Raw genomic sequence first — 9,041 nt, 5'->3', positions numbered from 1 at the left:
AGAAACATTAGCAAAGGAAAGGCAAAATAAAAATTAAAAAGAGGAGATTTTAGAAGTACTCAAAGAAGTGCCATTGGTTCCCTCCTTGACCAAACTTTAGCCAGGCTCCTCTGAGCCTTCTTCTTGACAAGCCTCAATCTTGGCCTATAAAGACTTTTTTTTTTGTTTTACCTTACGTTTTTATTTTAATTCCAATTGGTTAACATACAGGGTTATATTGGTTTGGGGTGTACAATATAGTAATTTAACAGTTACATATATCACCGTGTGCTCTTCCCAAGTGCACTTCTTAACCTCAACACCTGTCTAACCCATCCCCCCACACCCTCCTCTCTGATAACAAAGACTTAAATATCAGTATAGTTTCTAACAACACAAGGCCACATCCCTAGGATGACTCTAGCGCCCCGTTAAAGTCCACCTAAGAAAACTCAAAGCTGCCAAAAGAATTCACTGTTTGTTTCAGCCAATACCTGAAGATGGGGCCTTGTCTCCCAGCCTCTGTTGGAGGATAGGAGCTTCACCTCCATAAGTGCGCCAGTTAGCAAACCCAGATGGGTTTCATGTGGGAAGAACCCGTTCACTGCATTTTGTAATTTTCTACTTCCCTGACTCTACTGTGCCCATGATCACTCCCTCCCCAATTCACTCATTCTCCTTTTAAAGCAGCCAGTCACTTCTGTACAAATTGAAGTTGAGTTCAGTTCACACTGGACTCTCTTCTTTATGTGATAACGTATTACTGATTAGAATTTGTCCTTACCACTTTGTCGAGTGCCCAGTTTGTCTTTGACAGAAGGAAGTGGAAGAGACAGAAAAATAAGAAGGCAGAAAGCACCCAATCTAGTCAAAATAATAAACCTAAAATGAAATATGTGAACTCACCAATTCAAACATGGTTTATTAGTGCTTATCGTAGTAAGGTATAATGTTAGGTATTGGAGACAAAACAGTGAACAAAAGGTTTCACCTAGGAAGAAACAGCAATGTGATGGGCCACCCACTTAGAAAGAAAATGACGTGTAAGTACTATGAAGGGATCGAAAATAAGGTTCTTCAGAGTCCATTAAGATTTACAAGTGGAAATAACATTTCAGATGAATTCTGAAGAATAAGAGGGAGTTAGGCAGAGGAAGAGCTGAGAAAAGAGTGTTTCAGACAGAGCAGAGAGCATGCGCAAATGCCAGGAAGTAAGAAAACAAATGTATAAGCACAAGACAAAGAGCAGGTTCCAGGAGCTGAAAGAACCACATCATGGCTGGAGAGTAGTTATCAGGCCAGGGAAGAGAATGGTGGAAAAACTCAGGGTGAGGGAGGAAAGCTGGAGTCAGAGTCTAAAAGGTCCTCTGGGGTTGGTTTGTACTCCTCACATAGGGAGGAAGAGAGGTCTGAGCTTCCAATAGGGGCTAATGTGGCTTTTTTGTGGAAAATGGATTGGAATAAACAAGAGAAGAGATGGAAAGAAGTGGATTTATTCATGAGTTATTTAGGAGGCCATATACAGGAACTCAGGGGTACTTAGCCGTGGGGTAGAAGGGACAGAAGGGAAGAAGCCGAAGTTGAAATTCCCACTTGGGGCTGGGCAGTTCAGTGAGTGGTGCTGCGTTGTGTTTCTAAAATAAGAAATACAAAGGGGCCCCTGGCTGGCTCAGGCAGTAGAGGATGCAACACTTCATCTCAGAATTTTGAGTTCAAGCCCCACGTTGGGCGTACAGATCACTTAGAAAAGTAAATAAAATAAAATAAGAAATACTGGAAGGAAAGCTGTTTTGTGAGAATAATGGGGCAGCTGTATTCCATGACTAAAGATACACTCCACCTTAACGTGCAAGTGAGGAAACTGTCATCTTTGTTTTAGTTGAATAAAAAAGCACCGCACTAAGATCTAACTACACACAAGGTTTTAGTCAATTACTTTACCAGAGGACAGGAGGTAAAGTGTAAATCAAAACGCAGAACACAATGATTGCAAATGCATTTCCTCTATACAAGAGGTAGGTGACAAAAAGGGGGGAGGGACTGTAGAAAAGAGGAATAAAAACAAAGAAACAAATACAAGAGGCTCTCACTCTATGAAGGAAGAAAGCAGATAAAACATATCCCAGAAGTTGGGTAATTGAGAAGTTAAAAAATAAAAGTTCAAATAGGTAAGAAGTGGACATTAGAATTTTTCTTTTTATTATTCTTTAGGAACTATGTTAAAAAAAAAAAAGATTTAGCAATATAACCAGTAGGAAATACCAGACCTCAAAAATCTAACCACCGGACACACTCATGCAGGTTTTACTTTAAACTTTTAAAAATATTGCACTTTTCTGTACTTTAATTGAATGTTTCAGTCATTTACACTTTAACATATTTTACATGGGTGATAATTCCGAAGTAGGAAAAATCTTTGCTTTTTCCACCCAGGTAAAAAATTCATGCTATGAAACCTGCAAATTTATACAAAAGATGGGCAATGAGGAACTTCTAAAGTTTGTTGCTTTCTTCCTCTATGCTCTGAAACCACACAATTTCAAAAACTTTTTTTTGTTGTTCTTACCACGAAAGTGTGTAAGTTCTCTAAAAGAAGCCACCGGCATTCTAATTTTTGAAAATCCTCTTAAGTTATTGGTGTTAAGTTTAACATATTTTAGATTTAAAAGTTAACAGTTCTGTTCTTAAGGAGATTCTATATTACCAAAAAAACAAAAACAAAAACAAAAAAAACAAACCCAGAAAGTTTCTCTTAATTAAGATATATATTGTTTGGGGTATATTTAGAAATGCTTTATCCTTACCTTATTCCTAATATTACCTGTAAAGTTTAGGTAGTGTAGCAAAACTTCACAAATTAAGATTTCATGCAAGTCTTATCATCTAATACAAATCTGCCTTTGAATAGACCCTACTGAATTCTTGTTTTTGTGCACTATTTTGCCATTTATTCATCCATAAATTGTTTATCCTTTACCTTGGGCTGGACACTATTTTAAATGCTGAAGATATAAAGCAAGTACAACCAGAAAGGACCCTGACTTTATCGAGTTTGTGTTCAGTCCAGTACCATAAGGAGGAGCTACAGAATGAAAGACCAAAGGCCATGGGAAGCTACATAAACCAAGGCCTCAGTGCCATAGACAGATGAAGGAAAATGATAATAATAATAATACTGCAATCTATTGTTTCCCTCAAAAAGTACACCTTTGCTTTAAACTTTATTACTATCAAGGTACAAAAATGACACTAGAGAGGCAATACTTGAGATCAAGATGAGAATCTATATTAAGCTTTACAGAATAGTGGGACAGAAATGATTATATTTTAAGATTTCTAGTGAGTGATATTTCATTTTTTAATGCACATAATCCCAAGTACCTTCCAAGAAATGTAAATAATATACAGTATATACTCATACCTCAATACACTCACCATAACTAAATGTTTATTCATTGGGTTTTGTGAATGAAAGACCTAAAATATTTCTTTCTCTCAATTTTTTTTTTAAATTTTTTTAATGTTTTTATTTTTACTTTTGAGACAGAGAGAGACAGAGCATGAGCATGGGAGGGGCAGAGAGAGGGGGAGACACAGAATCTGAAACAGGCTCCAGGCTCTGAGCCATCAGCACAGAGCCCCACGCAGAGCTTGAACTCACGGAGTTGAGATCATGACTTGAGCTGAAGTCGGACACTTAACCGACTGAGCCACCCAGGCGCCCCTCTTTCTCTCAAATTTAAATGAAATAGAATTTTGTGATTTGTGCTTATATCGAATATCCTGATAAGTTGTTTTTTTTTTTAAGTTCTCATGTATGTCCCTCCCTAGAGTACAGTTTAATAATAGGGCTTCTACCCATTAAATTTTTCTCTCATTCTTTGGTTTGTTTTTTCTTTGTTTTTTGTTTTTGCGTGGAGATTTAAGAGATTTTTTTTTTTAGTTTTATTTATTTATTTTGAGAGAGCAAGTGGGGGGGTGGGCAGAAGAAGGAGAGAGAGAGGATCCCAAGCAGGCTCTGAGCTGTCAGCATGTAGCCTGATGTGGGGCTCAGATCCACGAACTGCAAGATCATGACCTGGGCCGAAACCAAGAGTTGGATGCTTAACCCACTGAGTCATCCAGTGCCCCAAAAGTAAATTGTTTTTTAAAAGAGATACTGACAAGAAGCATCCTAAGAGTCTACACCATACCAAATGTGACTGTATTAGTCAGGGTTCTCCAGAGAAAATGAGCAAATAGAAGATATCTATATCTATCTATGTATCTACAAATTTTATCTATATTTATCTTTTAGTATAAATAAATCTATATTAAATAGATAAATATAGACACAGATTTGTACATATATAGATATACATTTAATATAAGAAATTGGCTCATGCAGTTATGGAGGCTGGAAAGTCCCAAGATCTGCAGAGTGAGTAAGCAAGTTAGAGATCCAGTTGAGAGGATGGCATAGTTCCAGTTCATAAACTAGTAGGCTTGACCGAGGAAGATTCAATGTTTCAGCTGGAGTCTGAAGGCAGGAAAAAGCTGATTATCTCAGTTCAAAGGCAGTCAGGCAGAATAAGTTCCTTCTTACTCAGCCTTTTTGGCTTATTAGCCCTTCAACTGATTGGATGAGGCCCATCCACATTAGGGAGGACAATCTACTTTACTCAGTCTACTGATTCAAATGTTAATCTCATCCAAACACTCTTACAGGAACATCCAAAATAATGTTTCACAAAATATTTGGGCACCTTGTGGCCCAATCAAGTTGACACACAGAATTAACCATCACAAGTGTCTTTCAGTAATTTCCTTTGGTTTCTCAAGCCAACAGATAATGCCACTGCATTGAGAGGAAAGAGAAAGAGTTGGAATAATTTCGTTCAGCCTTAGAGTATCTTTCTTGTTTCTTAGTCCCAGAAAAACTAAATAATACAACCACAAACATGTCTTTACATAGGTTTTCTTTTCTTCCTCTTTGCTTTATGCAGAATTTAGTAACCTCTGGGTCTTCTGTTCCATTGACAGGGCTGCAGAAAAAAATGTTTTTGAACTTTTTCCAATAGATTTCAAAAATGATATCCTATTTGGGCTTCATACTTGATTGGATGTTTTTAAGTTTATTTCTCTTAAAAAAAGTACCTATCAGAATGTAAAAAATGTCCCCTCCTCCCATTGCAAGCTATTTTAAAATTGCCCAGGTGGTGCCTTCATCAGCATTTTGCCTGTTCATTATGCATATGTGATATTCATCGTTTTGTGTTTCCTACAAGCTTTGTAATTTTTCCTAAAATACTGATTTCCTGCTGAGATACTTCAATTGTGGATACACGCCACTTTAAAAAATTTTTTAACCATCTGTTAATTATAAAAATCAAACTATAGCTCATATCTAAATAATTAGAAGCAATACCTGTATGTAGTAGGAATTCAGTAACTGATGAATGAATGAGTGAATGAATGAGTGATGAATGAATGAAGGTTAAATGCGGCAATGTGGGGGGGTGGGGGAGGGAGGTATTGATCATACTTGTGGTTGATCTGAAAAAAGTTCAAAAGATAAATATCTTTGGTAAGATAAAACTTGTATCTTGGCCAGCATCAAACTAGAACTACAAATAGAGAGTAGTGATGATTTTAAGTTTATATCACATGTAAGTAATACATAAGTTTATTCTCTGTGTAAAAATGTTTAAATATTGAAGATAAGTTTAAGATACCATTGAACACTACCCCATAAACAATATTACAATACTGTTTTGTGGATTTGTGAATTTTTTTCCTCCGTGAACTCTGAGTAGATATTTTATAACAGGAATGAGGGACAAAACTAGGGCAGAGTATCCACATAGCAATAATAGAAGTAGCTAATATCTACTAAATCCCAGTCATTTTTTCTAAATACTATGCACACATTAACACATTTAAGCCTTTCAAGGACACATGGTATCATTATTATGTACTATCCATTATTCCCTTGTGCAGATGAGTAAACATCCATTTCCCCCAGCAATTTTCCATAATTTCTCCAAAGTCATGGACCTGCAAGTGGTGGAGATGGAATTTGAACCTAAGTGGTGTGGCTCCTGCACTTGATCAAAACCACTACATCATATACAAAATATGTAGACAAAAAGGGAGCCTGTGGTCGAGTACTGATGGTACAACCATCTGCATGTGCACTGGTACAAAGCAAATGCCCAGCCTGGTCAACTCGTGTTTCTCACTTGACTACCAGATACTTTGGCAAACTCTAGGATTTATATTCCACTTTCTAATTTGCTGCCCTTCTCTTATATGGGAATCTCACTTCAGTTCTCAAATGTGGTTCTTGATAAATAACTGAACTGAACTAACAAGGGAGGACTCAGATAACGTCAAGATCTCACTCCAACTTTGTGGATCAATATTAACATACTCTTCTTCAACATGGACGATCCCAACTAAACATCCTTTCCATTAAGCTGCGCAACCATGTGTTGAGTGCCTTCACTGTGTCTGAAATGTTCTTCTTTTGTTAGTTTACATGTTAACACCTATTTCTCTCTCAAACTCTTGCTAGGGTGCAATGTCCTCAGTGAAGTCTTCCTTGTATGTATTATTTCTATCTCTTTTGCGTTCTATCACTACTGCACCGTCAGTCTAGATTTTAATTATTTTTTTTAACATGCTGTTCTCACATTGAACAGTAAGATATTTGAGAATAATCATGGTTTGGATAAGCCAGATGTGAACACCATGCCTGGCACATATTAGATATATAATGAATGTTGTGAAACTAAATGGAAATGTGACTATTACAACAGCATCGTTGAGCCTGGCAATACTTTTTACAACCACGTTTACAACTCAGTATTTACCTGGTGTATGAATTAACTCCCATATGTTGAGAAAAATTCTTTTCATATTTCCCCCAAATAGTCCACAAAGCTACATTTTTCCATTATATTTTATTTCCCTATAACCTTAAGATGAAAATCTTAATAATGTTTTACACTTGGAGGAAGATTTTTAGTTGTTTCTTTATTAAATTTAAAAATAATTTGGGGCGTCTGTGTGGCTCAGTTGGTGGAGCCTCTGACTCTTGATTTCGGCTCAGGTTGTGATCCGAGGGTTGTGGGATCGAGCCCTGTGTCAGCCTCTGTGCTGAGTGTGGAACCTGCTTAAGATTCCCGTTCTCTCTCTCTCTCTCTCTTTGTCTCTCCCCCCCCTTCTTCCCCTCTTCCCCATTCACACTCTTTCTCTCTAAAATAAAATAATAAATGAATAAATAATTGGGAAAAAAGAGCCTACTTCCTTAAAAAAGATAACAATTCTACCAATTAAAAACGTTCACAAATATTTGTAGTGGGGAATTGTATGTAGTGGCCATTTTTAAAAATATTACACCTTAGCAGTATAGAAGATGGTAGCTAATTTTACCAAAATGAGATCACTAGCAATTGTTATTCCCATTAAGGGGTAATTTCTCTCTTCAAATAATTTTTTCTGACTATAAATCTAGATAAAACTCTCATTTATCACAGGGTAGCTGACAAAGATAACTAGAACCATTTCCACTACAAATATCAAGATATGGTGGATGGAACAAACCAAACTTATTTTTAAATGCATAGCTAAATTTTCAACAAAGAGAGGAAAATTTGTCAGTTCCAGAAATAAAATAGAAACTGAAAACCAAAGGGTAAGCATGTGAGTGGAACCTGAGACTGTCCTGTGATGTACTTCTCTTCCCAGTACTTTAGGGACTCAAGTTCTATTTCCCACATGAGAAAGGGGACATGCCTGGGCCGACACATGACAGAAAATTGGGACTAAGAGATCTGAACAGAGCTGGGACCCTCAACTGTCTACACATTTGGTGGACCATTTAATTTTTAAATTGTCCAGTGTCACAAAGAAACGTGTCTGTCTCGGCTATGTGGGAAAAAAATAGAACCCCAAATAAAGTGAAGTTCTACTTTATTTCCATAGGCTACCGTGGGCTTGAGGATAAAATTAGCATATTGTTAACGTTAACAATATGCATTACGTTGTTCTTGAGACCATGATTACCACCAAGCCACCTGGCAAAGCGAATGCAAAGCTGTTCCTTAAAGCCATGCCACAGTATTATCTGAAAAATAAAGAGAGGAAAAAAGGCTCACTAAAATAGGCAATTAACAAGTAACAGCATGTATGGTAATCACAGAAATAAACCATCATGAATGAGACTAAGCACACAAGAGAGGGGGATTACAGATTCAAGAACTTGAGACATAACAAGGTAATCTAAAAAAGAGTATACAATAAAAAATACATATCAATATAAAAAGCCCTTTTTAATATGCAGAGGTAGAAATATGGCTGCATTGAACAGGAAAGGTCACAGGATCAGATGATCTAGACAAGGAGAAGGTAGGATCAAAGGCAGTTAGGAAATAGAGGACATGACTCACGTGGGGGAAACAGTTTAAAGGATAAGAATTTAGTAAAAACAGCCTAAGTTTGGTGCATATTATAGAACTATGAGGAATAAGGTTGACCAGAGAGAATGAGTCTATTTCAGTAAGCAAAAACAGTGCAGTTCATTTCCAACATTCATCCCATCATTTCCCGAATATGTATTGCATGATTTGGGAATGGAACTCAGTTTTGGGGTGGGTCTGATTTGTCCACTACTTTTCTCCCCAAACCATGTCTGACCTACACGCAACACTTTAACTGTAAGCATTATGCCTGCCCACATCTCATTGCTACCTATGTCTCTGTAAATTCCCATGCTCTGCTTCTCCCCATTTTGTTTTCCAGAATTTATAGTGTCCAACCGGACCAAAAAAAACCAACAAAACAAAACACAAATAAAAGATGTGAAGATGCCCCTGTTGTCTTAAAAGTAGGACCTTTGCAGTAGAGTAACAACTGTGTAGAGTTCTGATTGGTGTAATGATGCGAAGGGAGTGGAGGTGAGAGGAGTGCCGTGCTGACAAATGTTTAACAACCCGCAGGGAAAATGGGCTGACTTGTAGCCTTTGATGATGATTTCTATGATATAAATACTCCTACCAAGACTGATTTCAAGCCTCAGT

Source organism: Prionailurus viverrinus, chromosome A1, assembly GCF_022837055.1.
Source record: "Prionailurus viverrinus isolate Anna chromosome A1, UM_Priviv_1.0, whole genome shotgun sequence".
Taxonomy (NCBI): Eukaryota; Metazoa; Chordata; class Mammalia; order Carnivora; family Felidae; genus Prionailurus; species Prionailurus viverrinus.
The sequence above is the reverse complement of the archived record's forward strand: the minus strand, read 5'-3'. Positions refer to the sequence as shown.